The 15156-nt window shown below is 45.2% G+C and overlaps 1 protein-coding gene across 9 annotated transcripts in view; it reads right to left on the reverse strand.

Moving 5' to 3' along the window:
* Positions 1 to 11288, reverse strand: part of nrip1a (nuclear receptor interacting protein 1a) — a 131184-nt gene extending 119896 nt beyond the window's left edge. For 7 of the 9 annotated variants that reach the window (XM_059968974.1, XM_059968965.1, XM_059968970.1 and 4 more), the window contains exon 1: positions 10758 to 11288. The gene's annotated coding sequence lies outside the window, so the exon portion shown is untranslated. Of the gene's footprint in view, positions 1 to 6441; positions 6567 to 10757 lie in introns of all 9 variants that reach the window. The other 2 variants (XM_059968971.1, XM_059968968.1) reach the window with 1 other exon arrangement.
* Positions 11289 to 15156: the final 3868 nt, after the last annotated feature.

Raw genomic sequence — 15156 nt, forward strand, 5'->3', positions numbered from 1 at the left:
GTATCTGACTGTCCCTGTCCTGGGAGTGTGTGATGGGACAGTGTAGAGGGAGCTTCACTCTGTATCTAACTGTCCCTGTCCTGGGAGTGTGTGATGGGACAGTGTAGAGGGAGCTTCACTCTGTATCTGACTGTCCCTGTCCTGGGAGTGTGTGATGGGACAGTGTAGAGGGAGCTTCACTCTGTGTCTAACTGTCCCTGTCCTGGGAGTGTGTGATGGGACAGTGTAGAGGGAGCTTCACTCTGTATCTGACTGTCCCTGCCCTGGGAGTGTGTGATGGGACAGTGTAGTGGGAGCTTCACTCTGTATCTGACTGTCCCTGCCCTGGGAGTGTGTGATGGGACAGTGTAGAGGGAGCTTCACTCTGTATCTGACTGTCCCTGCCCTGGGAGTGTGTGATGGGACAGTGTAGAGGGAGCTTCACTCTGTATCTGACTGTCCCTGCCCTGGGAGTGTGTGATGGGACAGTGTAGAGGGAGCTTCACTCTGTATCTGACTGTCCCTGCCCTGGGAGTGTGTGATGGGACAGTGTCGAGGGAGCTTCACTCTGTATCTAACTGTCCCTGCCCTGGGAGTGTGTGATGGGACAGTGTAGAGGGAGCTTCACTCTTTATCTAACTGTCCCTGCCCTGGGAGTGTGTGATGGGACAGTGTAGAGGGAGCTTCACTCTGTATCTGACTGTCCCTGCCCTGGGAGTGTGTGATGGGACAGTGTAGAGGGAGCTTCACTCTGTATCTAACTGTCCCTGCCCTGGGAGTGTGTGATGGGACAGTGTAGAGGGAGCTTCACTCTGTATCTGACTGTCCCTGCCCTGGGAGTGTGTGATGGGACACTGTAGAATATACTCTCAAGCCGCTATCTGTGACATCACTGTGGATTATTGACAGACACAGCTGCTGTTTTGGGCAACTGGCCAGGTTTGCCACAACTCTTCTAATCGTAGAGTCACAGCACAGAAACAAGCCCTTCAGCCCATCTAGTCCATGCCGGAATATCAACCTGCCGAGTCCCAACAACCTCAACACAAACCACAACACTCCCTACCCCTCCAATCCATGTATGCATCCAAATTTATCTTAAATGTTGAAATGGAGCCTGCATCCACCACTTCCACTGGCAACTCTTCAACACTCTCCTCATCCTCTAAATGAAGAAATACCCCCTCATGTTCCACATATAACCCTTCACCCTTAACCCATGACCTCTAGTTCTAGTCTCACCCAACCCCTATAACTTTATATACCTCAATCCAACCTCTCATCATTCTCCTATGCTCTAGGGATAAAGTCTGAACCTATTCAACCTTTCTCATTACCTGCAATCCTCAAGTCCTAGCAACATCCTTATAAATGTTCTCTGCACCCTTTAAATCTTATTGATACCTTTCCTACCCGTAGATGACTAGAACTGCACACAATACTCAAAATTAGGTCTCATGAAGGCCAATATAATAAAAAGATCTCTTCACAACCTCATCTTCTGTCACCGAACCAGCCCTTACACTAGCAGTTCTTAAACTCTCCGGTCACAGATTTAACCTAAGTCCGCAGCAGAGATCAAACGGAGCGGATGAAGAGATAGGACCATAAGACAACAAGGTATAGGAGCAGAAGTAGGCCATTCGACCCATCAAGTTTGCTCCACCATTCAATCATGGGCTGATCCAATTCTTCCAGTCATCCCCACTCCCCTGCCTTCTCGCCATACCCTTTGATGCCCTAGCTAATCAAAAACTTATCTATCTCTGCCTTAAAACACCCAGTGACTTGGCCTCCACAGCTGCTTGTAGCAACAAAATCCACAGATTTACCACCCTCTAACTGAAGTAATTTCTCTGCATCTCAGTTCTAGAGGGACATCCTTCAATCCTGAAGTCGTCCCCTCTTGTCCTGGACTCCCCTGCCATGGGAAATAACTTTGTCAAATCTAATCTGTTCAGGTCTTTTAACATTCAAAATGTTAAAAAAAGATGCTGTGGTCTTCTCAAGGTTCAAGATTTAAAATTGTTTAATGCCATTTCCAGTACACAAATGTAAAAAAGAACAAAATAACTGTTACTCTGGATCTGATGTAGCATAAAAATATACAAGATAAAGAAAACAATAAATATAAATACATAAGATAGGTTTTCCATATATATTGACTGTATTTTCATAAAGTGACACTCCATACAGAGTCTATGTACATAGAGTGACTGACAGGAAATGATAAAGTGATAAAGTAGCAGTGGTCGGTGGGATGTGAAGGGGTGATTAAAGGTTCAAAGGTTCATTTATTATCAAAGTATGCAAGTAGTGTACAGCTCTGAGATTCATCTTCTCCTGATAGCCATGAAACAAAGGAAACAATAGAAAGCCAAGTTGCAGCAAGTTGTCCTCTCAATGGAGAAGACCATTGGCTGCCAGTTACTGACACTAAAAGACCCGTTCATTGCCAAAGCAAAGAGCTGGAGAAATTACTACCAACTCCACCCACCCCAGTAGTCACGTATTCGCCAAATTGCCACCTGTGAGATGCTACAGGTCCATCACCACCAGGATTACACGTTATCGCTGAAGCTTCTTTCCTATAGCTATCCAGTTTCTCGACAAAACTCACTCGTGTAATACCCTAACCGTCCCTGTACAACATCCGTTAAATGGTCTTTCCTGCACTCCTTGTTCTTTTGATCATTATTGAGTCTGTACATATGTTCACATGTATGCAAGTTTGATTTTTTTATATTTGCATATGTGACCATTCTGCTAATTGTTGATTGCTCATGGCTGTTTGTCTTGTGAATTGTTGGTTCCTACCGTGTTGTCCAGTGATTGATGCTTGGCACCGAACCACTACCGATTTACACACTGGCAATAAAGTGATTCTGATTCTGACCTCGCTCCTGCCTGCTTCCTTTCCACAGGCTGAAATGCATCATTTGCATTAGCAACCAACACAAAACAGGGATGTGCTGGCGTAGTCCGCAGGAGTCACTGCATGTTCCTGCACCATCAAAGCATGCCCACCATGCTTGGCAGAACACAACAAAACAACAACAGCAAAACAAGCCCTGGTTCCTCTCTCTCTCTCTCTCTCTCTCTCTCTCTCACACACACACACACACACACAGTCCTCCAGCTCCAGGACATCCCATATTCAGCCTCCAGCAGACACACAAATTCACAGATTTCCAACTTCAACTTCATAAGTGGACTCGCAGCTGACTCAGGGCTCTGGCTATGGGGCCTTGAGCTCCAGACTTAAATTGTTGACTGTTTGTGGGCGCAGACTATAAATCTGATACTGATTCCCCAGAGGGGGACAACTGGCCTTAGATCCTTGCTAGAAGGCACTCATCTTACGGCCACTCTCCAGGCTCTGTATTCAATTCTCATCTTCACTTGTTCATTTTCTCTGTTTACTACAGCACAGAAACAGACCCTTTGGCCCATCTAGTCCATTCTAAACTATTAATCCGCCTCGTCCCATCGACCTGCACCCGAACCAAACCCCTTCCATCCATGTACCTATCCGAACTTCTCTTCAATGGTGAAATCGAACCTGCATGCACCACTTCCGCTGACAGCACATTTGCACTGCCCAAGTGAAGTTCCCTCTCATGTTATTCTTGAACATGAAACCACTTCTGCATTTGCACTGCCACCCACTTCACTGGGAAGGAATAGTCTGCTGGAATCAGCAAGCTTAATGGGGCAGTGGCTGGATCCCAGCCTGGGTCACAATTCCGACGGAAGTTGCGCAAAACTCAAAAAGTCAAAGTAAGTAAATTTAATATCAAAGTACATACATGTCACCGTTTCCATCGGTGGGGAGCTTGCACACATTCTGCAGCCCACCTTTCTCATACCAAAGGATGTCAATAAACTGCAAACCGTGCAGGAAAAGACTCACAAGGATGTACAAGGTTCAAGATCAATTTATTATCTTAGAATGTAGGTGGTATGTAACTCTGAGATTTGTCATCTCCAGCTGTTCAAAGGAAAGCATCCACCAACAACCTCCCCCCCCATGCACGAAAATAAAAATCACACAAACGGCAACAAGAACATCAACGCTCAAACATCAGTAACTTTTACTTTTATCCTTTTAGCTTAGGAGATTGAAGGGTGACCTTATAAAACCAAGATGGACATAGATAAGTTCAAATGAAAGTCAAACTACATTTAATATCAAAGTACCTAGATCTCACGGTATATTACATTGAGATTCATTTTCCTGCAGGCATTCACAGTCAAAGAAACACAACAGAGTTAATGGGAAACTACACACAAAGATGGACAAACAACCAAAGAAGACAAACTGCAAATGCAGAAAGAAGTTACTGAGAACACTAGTTCTTACACTCTGCATTTAAAAGCAGAGGTAATGGGACCTTAGGGTGATCCTGCACAAAAACAGGATCTTCATAACAACAGGTATGCGTCAAACATCCCCACCCATTTAGACCACAAGACATTGAAGCAGAATTGGGCCTTTAAGCCCACTGAATCTGTTCTGTAATCCTACACTAATCACATTCTGTTCTCCACACATCCCACCAAAACCTGTACAACTGGCTCCTCGATTTTCTCACTTACAGACTCCAGTCAGTCCAGATTGGCAACAGCTCCTCCACAACCTCCATCAGTTTCGATGCACCATAAGGCTACGTGCTTAGCCCCCTGCTCTACTTGCTCTATACTTATGACTCCGAGGCCAAGCACTCCTCCAATGCCATATTTAAATTGGCTGACAGTACCACTATAAATGGCTGGTTCAAAGGTGATGATGGTTTGGCATTTAGGAGGTAGACGGATAATCTGGCTGAGTAGTGCCGCAACGACAACCTCTCAGTCAATGTCAGTCAGCAAGACCAAGAAGCTGATTGACTTCAGGAGGAGGAAGCAAGAGGTCCATGAGCCAGTCCTCATTGCAGGATCAGAGGTGGAGAGGTTCAGCAACTTTAAAATCCCTCATTGTTATAATTTCAGAGGATCTACCCTGGGTCCTGCACACATGTGCCATTATGAGCAAAGCATGGCAGTGCGTCTACAGTCCTAGAAGTTTTCAAAGGTTCAGCATGACATCTAAAACTTTGCCAAACTTCTATAGATTTGTGATGGAGAGTACATTGACTGGTTGCATCACAGCTTGGTATGGAAACCCCAATGGCCTTGAACGGAAAAACCTGTACAAATTAATGGCTATGTCCCAGTCTATCACGGGTAAAGGCCTCCCCAGCATTGAGCACATCTACAAGAAACTGTGCTACAGGAAAGCAGCATCCATCATCAGGAACCCCACCACTCAGGACATGCTCTCCTCTCACTACTGCCTCAGGAAGGTGGTACAGGAACCTGGTTCAGGAACAGTTCCTACCATTCAACCATCTGGCTCTTGAAACAGAGGGGATAACTTCACTCACCCCTTCACTGAACTGTTCCCACAACCTATGGACTTACTTTCAAGGACTCTTCATCTCCTGTTCTCAATATTTATTGCTTATTTATTTCTTAGTTATCTGTCATGTCATTTTTTTTTTATATTTGCACAGTTTGTTGTTTTTTGCACATTAGTAGTTTGTCCGTCCAGTATGGCGTACTCTTTCATTAAATTCTCTTGTGCTTTTTTTTACTAACTGTGAATACCTGCAAGAAAATGAATCTCAGGGTAGTATATTGATAGTATTAGGGAGTCCAAAACCGCAAAGCATTAACTTTGTTTGTCACATGTACATCAAAGCTTAGTGAGATGTGTCGTTTGTGTCTTCAGCCACCACTCTCCGAGAACCTGCTGGGGGCAGTCCACAAGTGTCGACATGCATCCGGCACCAACAAGACATGTACAAACCGTAACCCATGTGTCTTTGGGAATGAAGGAAAAATCCAGAGCACAGTGACATAGAAAATGTACAAACTCCTTACTGGCAGTGGCAGGGTTAAAAACCCCCCGCTTACAGCTGACACTGTAAACCGTTTTACCTTCCGCACTGCTACTGTGCTGCCCACCAGCACAGGAGGGCATTGAAAGGGGAAAGATTTAAAAGGGACTTGAGGGGCAAACTTTCTTTTTCCACACACTTGGTGGTGAGTTTATGGAATAAGAAGTGGTGGAGGCAGGAATAATTACAGTGAGACATACTAAAACACAAATAGAAACAGGCCCTTCAGTCCATCTAGTCTGTGCTGAACCAAACTGTCTACTCCCATCTGGACCATAGCCCTCCATACCCCTATCATCCATTACATGTAGTAAGTGGGGCTCAGAACCAATGGTCAATATCATGCTCTGGTCAAATTCAGCACATTGAGTAGATTGTCCTCCTTTATCCATTCGTCCCTCCCCACTAATCTTGGAACTTATCCCTGCAAGTGGCCAAAGTGTTACACCTGTCCGTTCACCTCCTCCCTCACTTCCATTTAGGATCCCAAACCATTCTTCCAGGACAGGCAACACCTCACCTGCGAATCTGCTGGGGCCACCTTTTGTGTCCAATGCGCCTGATACGGCCTCCTCTACACTGGTGAGACTCATCATAAACTGGGGGGGCTGCTTTGGCGAGCACCTCCACACCATCCGCCACTTCCTGGAGGATAAACATTTTAATTGTAATTCCTATTCCTGTTCCGACACATGGCTTTCTCTTGTGCCACAATGAGGCCACCTTCAGCTTGGAAGAGCAACACCTTGTATTCTGTCTGGTAGCCTCCAACTTGATGGCATATATACTGATTGCTCTTTCTGGTAAAAAAAAGAGGAATTCCTCTCTTCTCCAATTCCCCACTCTGGCCCCTTATCTCTTCTCAGCTGCCTATCACCTCCCCCTGGTGCCTCTCCTCCTTCCCTTTCTCCCATGGTCCACTCTCCTCTCCCTATCAGAGGCGTTCCCCTCCAGCCTTTTACCTTTCCTATCCACCTGACTTCACCTATCACCTTCTAACTATCTTCCATCCTTTCCGCCCCTCCCTCCTTTTGAGTCTGGCATCTTCCTCCTTCATTTCCAGTCCTGAAGAAAAGGCCTCAGCCCAAAGCATTGACTGTTAATTCATTTCCATAGATGTCACCCGACTTGCTGAGTTCCTCCAGCATTTCTGTGTGTTATATTGGGTAGACAGTCATATTGGCATGCACTCTTTTTATTTAATGCTCATCACTGAAACCCATCATCCCTGGTCAGCTAAAGACTTTGTGGGGCCTCTGAACAAGAGTGGGATGGAGTTTATCCAATGGCGGAGCTTCGTCAGACTAGAACATATTCCTTCTTTTTCCAGAAAGCAGAATTCTGTGGAATCCTCTGCCTGAGGAAGCATAGTAGCACAGTGATTAGCATATTGCTGTACAACACCAGCCCTAAGATCAATTCCCACCACTGTCCATAAGGACAATATACTTTATCCCTGTGGCCTCCTGGGTTTCCTCTGGGTGCTTCAGTTTCCGAAGGTTAGTAAGTTGTGGACATGCTAGGTTGCCACCAGAAGCATGGTGGCACTTGCCAGCTACCCTCAGAACATCTTTGGACATTGATGCAAAATGACCTACTTCATTGTATGTTTTGATATACATGTGACAAATAAAGCTAATATCTCTACTGTCTCCCTTGGGCAGAGAGTTCCACTGAGTACTCTGTGGGGAAAAATTATTAAATATATTTAAGGCTCACTTAAAAGGATTATTTTTTTGCAAAGCAGGGGAATTAAGGGTTATGGAGAAAAGACAGATAGGTTGAGCTGAGTCCACAGCTGCATCAGCCATAATCTTATTGAATGATGGAGCAGCCTTGATGGGCCAGATGGCCAATTCCTGATTGGGTTTCTGCTGTCCATATGTAACAAGGAAAGACTATGCAAAGTATGTTTTGCCAAACCACCTCAATTTATAAATCCACGTTCTTGCACTGAAGAGAAGTTTAAACCAGAATAAATCAGGCATGATCATACTGAGGTACCTGTTCATAAAGTAACACAGCTTGCGAACAGGCCCTTTGGCCCATCTCATCCATGCTGACCACCAACTATTCCCACTTGACCACGTTTGGTCCATACTCCCCTAACCCCTCCCATTCATATTCTTATTCTGTAGAAATATTATTGTTACTGCCTCTCCCACCTCCTCTGACAGCTCTGTGTCAAGGAGGTTTCCCTTAGGTCCCCTTTAAATTTCCCCTCTCACCTTCAACCCATGCCCTCTGGATTTTAATCCCACTCTTCCGGAGGCCTACTCCTGCTCCTACATTCTTGTGTTTTACCAAATTCTGCCACGGCCTCTTCCCACAGGCCCCTTCTCAGTCTGTGAAAAGCTGCGTGGCATCTCTTCCCAACACTGGCTGGTGGACGCTGCCTGTCATCCATGTTCAGGCCCTGTTTCAAGAGTACTAGAATATAAAAGCAATGATGCTTTATACTGCTCTGGTCAGTCCACACTTGGAGTATTGTGAGCAGTTTTGGGCCCCTTGTCTAAGAAAGGATGTGCTGGCATTGGCCAGGTTCCAGAAGAGATTCTCAAGAATCATCCCAGGAATGAACATCAGAACATAAGGAACATAAGAAATAGGGGCAGCAGTAAACCATCTGGCCCATTCAATAAGATCATGGCTGATCTGGCCATCTCCACCTACCTGCCTCTTCTCCATAACCCTTACTTCCCCTACAATGCAAAAATCTATCTAACCCTGTCTTAAATGAAAGGGTTAACAATAGACAATAGGTGCAGGGGTAGGCCATTCGGCCCTTCGAGCCAGCACCATCATTCAATGTGACCATGGCTGATCATCCACAATCAGTACCCCATTCCTGCCTTCTCCCCGTATCCTTTGACTCCGCTATCTTTAAGAGCTCTATCTAACTCTTCCTTGACGGCATCTAGAGAATTGGCCTCCTCTGCCTACCGAGGCAGAGCATTCCACAGATCCACAACTTAATTCACAGCTAATGTATGAAGAGCATTTGATGGATCTAGGCCTATACTCCCTGGATTTTAAAAGAATGAGGGAGAATCTCATTGAAAGCTATTGAATACTGAAAGGCCCAGATACAGTGAATATGGAGAGGATGTTTCTAATTCTGGTTGAGTCTAGGGCCAGAGGGCACAGCCTCAGAATAGAGAGATGCCCATTTAGAACAGAGATGAGGAGAAACTTCTTTAGCCAGAGGATGTGAATCTGTGGAATTCATTGCTACAGATGACTGTAGAAGCCACAGTCATAGAGTAGGTATGACTGTAGTTAAAGCGTAGGTTGATTAGGTTCTTGGTTGCTAAGGGAATCAAAGGTTACAGGGAGAAGGCAGAAAACTGGGGTTGAGAGGGATAATACAACAGCCATGATGGAATGGTGGATTTGACTTAAAGCTAAAAGACAAAGGAGCAGAATTAGGCCATTTGGCCCATCGAGTCTGCTCCTTAATTTTGTGTCCCTGGTGGTGTAATCTGGGCTCCCTGCCCCTCTCCTTTCTCCCCCAACTGCTCCTGACCTGCATGTTTAGATGGATGTTGTAAGTAAATTGGACACTCCTGCCACGTGGAACCAAGGTTGTGGGCGGCTTGATCTGTTGACTTCAGGGTGGGGCGGGGTAATTGCATTTGCCAGAAGGCCAAGGGCCAAGATAGCAGAGAACTCTGCCACTGGACCATCCAGTGGCCTCTGCAATGGACTGCAACTATGGACAGGGCAGTGAGATTCAGGGTCTTAGTGGGAGTCAACGTCCTTAACTGACCACGTCTGGGACTTTAAAAGGGAGAGGTGGGGAAAGATGAGAGGAATTAAATTCTAAAAAGCATAGCATGCCAACAATGACCTGCTTTTCTGTTATAAACAATAAATTAAACGCACAATCAATAACCTGCGGCTAAAACCATTTAAACATTCCAGCCTCCAGCCACTCAGTGTTGACCAAATTGACCACTGGGAGGAACAGGTTAAATACTGTTTATAGATTTACTGGGCATCAACCTTTTTAAAAGGGTGTGTGTGTGTGTGTGTGTGTGTGTGTGTGTGTGTAAGTGTAAGAGAGAGAGTGACAGAGAGTGTGTTACAGAGAGAGTGCACACAGGTTGAGTGCAAGAGCGAGAGAGCGATTGTATGACAGCAAGAGTGTGAGTGAGAGAATGAGTATGAGTATGAGAGTGTGTGAGTGTATGAGTGAGAGTGTGTGTAAGTGAGTGAGTGAGTGAGTGTGTGTATGTGAGTGAGAGTGTGAGTAAGAGTGTGTGTGTGTGTGTGTGTGTCAGTAAGTGTATAGGTGTGTGTGTCAGTGTTTAAGTATACTGTGCGTGTGTCCCACATATAGACCTCCAAGACAGCAAGAGAAAACATTACGAAAGAAACACAAATACGGTATAAATATAACACACAAACACACCACAGAAACCCGCTTTCCAGCGCTGTAACAGCTCTCAACATGACAATTAATCGCAAAATAACCATGTTCGTCCAGCCTAAGATTTAAAAAGATATTTTTGATCATTCCTATATCAGTAGCTTTCTAACGATCAAGACAGATGCTTTCAAGAGGGGAACTCGTCTATTCTCCTGGTTGGCCGGGGCGGGGGTTGCAGAAAGGTCGGAGAAGCATAGTGAAGGGACTCAGGATCCCGAGAGAGCGACAGACAGGCAAGAACTCTAAACCCGGGAGAGCCCCCGGTCAATTTCTCCAGGGTCCGAAAATGACGGTTTATGAAGCGAACGTCCTCTCCATTCACGTTATTTTAGCTAAACAGAACGCACACATAATTTCTTGTTCGTATATGCATTCATAAAATGGTCGATAGAATCCCCCCTTACCTGGTCGCTCCCCCTACCACTCGCGCAGAGACTCACAACCGCTCCGGAAACCCCAAGCAAGGCGAAGCGACGCTGGTAGTTTCAATGGTCACAGAATCACAAAATGTATCATTGTGGCGCTGCCCGGGATTTGCGACAAGGCCTCTGGCGATGATGTATCCAAGCGATTCAGGGATACAAAGTAACCGGCTGTAATGTGTCCTCTGTGTCGCCCGCGATCCAGCATTAAAAAACAGGTCAAAACATGGGCCTCTCTCACAACGAAGAAAAATAATTAAATCGCGAAACAGATGCAGGCTTTGGAATTAATCGGCTGACTTCTTTTCGCCAGTACTTTCCCTGTATATCTCTCTCTCACACACACACACACAACAGAAGCCTTCGCCCGGCCACATGCAGAATGAAGCAATCGCTGCACTCTCAGTTAGACACCTCCCTGATAAAGACATGTAAAAAAAATCACACACATACGACACACTACACCAGTCAACGCCAGCGAGCACTGGGATCAGGCTACCCTTCCGAGGCTGGAGGCACACTGTATTTAACCCCTTAGGTTACAATTCCGCTGACATTAGAATTGCTGGTAAAATATTTAAACGAACGCTTATCACAGTATACTTCACAAAGTATTTGATTGGCTGCGAAACGTTCTGGAACATCCTGCAAAGGGATGTGGGAATCACTGTAGAAATACAGGTTTTCATAACTTAAATAATAATTACATCCATTTAATTACTGCCACTGTCTTCACTGTCAGTGGTGCTTTCAGACCATTCACCCATCTAACACTGACAGAGCTTGCTTCCTGCAGCCTTGTAAATTCTTTTCTTGGTAAACTGGTACCTTAAAATGGTCATCACCATCATTATGTGCTGTGTCCTACAACGTGGAGATCATGGTATTCCATCTGTCTTTCATCTGCCTTTGGGGGAGACCCCTTTGCTCCATTGTTCTCAGTCCATGAGCATGATTGTTCTTGGCAAATATTTCTACAGAAGTGGCTTGCCGTCACCTTCTTCTGGGCAGTGTCTTTACAAGACGGGTGACCCAGCCATTATCAATACTCTTTAGAGATTGTATACCTGGTGTCAGAGGTCACATAACCAGGACTTGTGATATGCACCAGCTGCTCATACGGCCATCCACCCCCTGAACCCATGGCTTCGGGGACCCTGATCCAGTGGGGGGGGGATGCTAAGCAGGTGCTACACCTTGCCCAAGAGTGACCTGCAGGCTAGTGGGGGGAGGGGGGTGAGAGGGAGCACCTTACGCCTCCTTTGGTAGAGATGTATCTCCACCCGCCACCCAATGAAACCCGTAAATTGGTTTATTATGCCCACAAGGCACCAAGCTACAGTGACAGACAGACAGACAGACATACTTTATTGATCCCGAGGGAAATTGGGTTTCGTTACAGCCGCACCAACTAAGAATAGTGTAGAAATATAACAATGTAAAACCATTAATAATTAAATAATAATAAGTTAATCATGCCAAGTGGAAATAAGTCCAGGACCAGCCCATTGGCTCAGGGTGTCTGACACTCCAAGGGAGGAGTTGTAAAGTTTGATGGTCAAGGCAGGAATGACTTCCTATGACGCTCAGTGTTACATCTCGGTGAAATGAGTCTCCGGCTGAATGTACTCCTGTGCCTAACCAGTACATTATGGAGTGGATGGGAGACATTGTTCAAGTGGAAGACCTGTCTTGCATACTGTTCATACAAATCATTTCATCACAGCAGTGCATTGGGGTAGAACAAGGCAAAATAATAGCAGATTGCAGAAAGAAAGTGTTACTGTTACAGAAATGGAGCAGTACCGGGAAACATGGAGGTACCAGGCCAGAAGCAGGTAGATCCTGAGGTCAAGAGTCCACCAGGAGGAAGTCCAGTAGACTTCTAACAGTGAGGTCGAAGCTGATCTTGAGCCTGGTGATGTGTGCTTTCAGGCTATTTATATTCTGTCATTTGGGGCTGCAAGAAGAGAGAATGTGCGGGGTGCATGAGTTCTTCACTATGCTGGCTGCTGTACTGAGGCAGTGAGTATAGACTGGGTCCACGGAGGGGAGACTGGTTCCATAGATGTCCTGAATTGCGTCCACAACTCTCTGCAGCTTCTTGCAGTCTCAGGCAAAGGAAATGCTTAACCAAGCTGTGATGATGCAGTTCAGGTGCCTTCTGTGGTGTGTCAATAAATATTGACACTTTCTTTCTGCAATCTGCTATTATTTTGCCTTGTTCTACCCCAATGCACTGCTGTGATGAAATGATTTGTATGAACAGTATGCAAGACAGGTCTTCCACTTGAACAATGTCTCCCATCCACTCCATAATGTACTGGTTAGGCACAGGAGTACATTCAGACGGAGACTCATTTCACCGAGATGTAACACTGAGCGTCATAGGAAGTCATTCCTGCCTTGGCCATCAAACTTTACAACACCTCCCTTGGAGTGTCAGACACCCTGAGCCAATGGGCTGGTATAAGAAGACATGAGAGATTTCTTTAGCCTCCTGAGCAAGCAGAGGCACTGGTGGAGCTTCCCTTCAGGCTTATCTCCAGCTCCCAACTGTCCATCAGTGATTGGCGGTCAACACAGACATGATGGGCTGAAGGGCCTGTGCGCTCTGTGTCACAGTGACTCCCTATTGATCACTATAATTGGATCTGCCTTCATTGCTAACTCTAATGCAGTCTAGACCCCAACCACTCAACTTGTGAGAAAAATTATAATCTAACTGCACAGCAAAAGGCCCGACAGCCAACGTTGTCCACGCTCGCCAAGATTCAATGTTCAAAATTGCAAAGTACATTTATTATCATGGAACACAGAGCACTACAGGTCGTTTGGCCCACAACACTTTGCTGACCTGTTAATCAAATCTAAGATCAATCTAACCCTTACCCCCTACTTTGCCCTCCCTGTTTCTATACTCCCTCTGCTTAGCTAAGCGTTTCTTAAATGTATCTGCTTCACCCATCATCTCTGGCTGCATTTTCCATGCACCCACCACTGTCTGAGTGTTACAGTGTGCACTGACAACAATTGAACCCGGATTCAGACTCTCACATTGAGACTGAAACCGAAGCTTCTTCATAGGAATTCCAACGGAACGTAGGTGGCCCGACCGAGCAACACCATGACAGAATTCATTCTTGAAACACAAGGACCCCGCATTCAGTGTTAATCAGGAGTCCACTTTCAATAATTATGCTGAAAACCAGTACAGGTCAAAATAAACTGGACAAGATTAAACAGAGAGCACAAGGGTTTAATGACTATAGATAAGACAACAATTAACAAATAAAGGTGAACAGGCCCACAGGTCTCATGACTCTGTATAAAAAAAACTACCTTAGACATCACCCCTGTGCATTTCTCCAAAGATTTTTAAATTTTGCTCAGTCAAACTGTGAATATGTTACCATATAAACATAGTTGTGTTTGCCTGGAGAGCCTATAACCCTGCAAACATTTTCCAATCCATGATTAGAAAACATGTCGACAGCCTCCAATGGCAAATGGTTCCTTATAACAAACACCACACTTATTCCAATATTCCCACGCCCAAGGAACTTGTTTGAGCAGGTACAATGACAACTTTTAAAAGACAGTTGGATGGGTTCAAGAATAGGAAAGGTTTAGAACATTATGAGCCAAACCCAGGTAAATAGGACTAACTTGGATGAGGCATCTCACTCTACATGGACCGGAAGGGCGGACGGGCCTGCTGTATGATCCAAGACATAGAACAACTACATCTCAGATCCCCTTTCACCTGAAACCCTGACTGGAAACCTGTGACCTTTCACCTGAGCACTTGCCAAGTCACCTAAAATATTGACAAGCTTCTATATATTCATGGTGGAGAGTATTATAGACTGGTGTGGAAACACCAGTGCTCAGGACTCGAGAAAGTGGTGGATACCGCTTAGTCCACCCCAGGAAAAGCCCTCCCCACCTGTGAGCGCGTTTCAAAGGTTCATTTGTTATCAAAGAATGGATTTATATACAACTGTGAAATTTGTAAGCAGCACTGCCATAAGAAAGCAAAGTCCATCAGATAGGCCATGCTATCTTCTCTCTAGAACCATAAGGCAGGAGGTAGAGAAGCCTCAGGTCCCACCCTATCATGTTCAGGAACTTATTACCTTTCAACCATCAGGCTGCTGAATCAGTGTGGATAACTTCACTCACCACAACTCTGAAATGATTCCACAACCTACAGACTTATTTTCAAGGACTCTGCAACCCATGTTCTCAGTGTTATTTATTTTTTATTTGCACAATTTGTCTTCTTTTGCACATTGGCTGTTATCAGTCTGTGGTTATGAAGAGTTTTTCATAAATTCCAGTCAAGTGGTTTATTGTCATTTAACTATATATATATATA

The sequence above is a fragment of the Hypanus sabinus genome, chromosome 4 (assembly GCF_030144855.1).
Source record: "Hypanus sabinus isolate sHypSab1 chromosome 4, sHypSab1.hap1, whole genome shotgun sequence".
In the NCBI taxonomy this organism is placed as follows: domain Eukaryota; kingdom Metazoa; phylum Chordata; class Chondrichthyes; order Myliobatiformes; family Dasyatidae; genus Hypanus; species Hypanus sabinus.